The sequence below is a fragment of the Otolemur garnettii genome, unplaced genomic scaffold (genome assembly GCF_000181295.1).
Source record: "Otolemur garnettii isolate 467f Iridium unplaced genomic scaffold, OtoGar3 scaffold00077, whole genome shotgun sequence".
In the NCBI taxonomy this organism is placed as follows: domain Eukaryota; kingdom Metazoa; phylum Chordata; class Mammalia; order Primates; family Galagidae; genus Otolemur; species Otolemur garnettii.
The window spans coordinates 151,237-151,683 of NW_003852472.1; positions in this window are offsets into that span (position 1 = coordinate 151,237).

Genomic DNA, 447 nt, shown 5'->3' on the forward strand with positions numbered 1-447 from the left:
GACAGCAAATATTTAGTACGCATTTTGGCCACTATTGAAACAGCTTACATTGGACATACCACTGATGAATCTTTGTGTTTTTTTGTTTGTGACAGAATCTCATTATGTCGCCCTGGGTAGACTGCCGTGGCATCACAGCTCACAACAACCTCAAACTCTTGGGCTTCAGGGATTCTCTTGCCTCAGCCTCCCAAGTAGCTGGGACTACAGGTTCCCTCCACAATGCCCCGCTATTTTTTTGTTGCGGTTGTCATTGCATAGCTGGCCCAGGCTGGATTTGAATCCGCCAGCCTCGGTGTATGTGGCTAACGCCGTAACCACTGTGCTAGGGGCGCCGAGTCCAGTGAATCTTTGTTTAACCCATTTCTTCATTTACAGAGACTTATCCATGCACACCCAAGACAAAGTTTTGTGGGACACCTTCAAGTTCATTCTTATCTTCCAGGT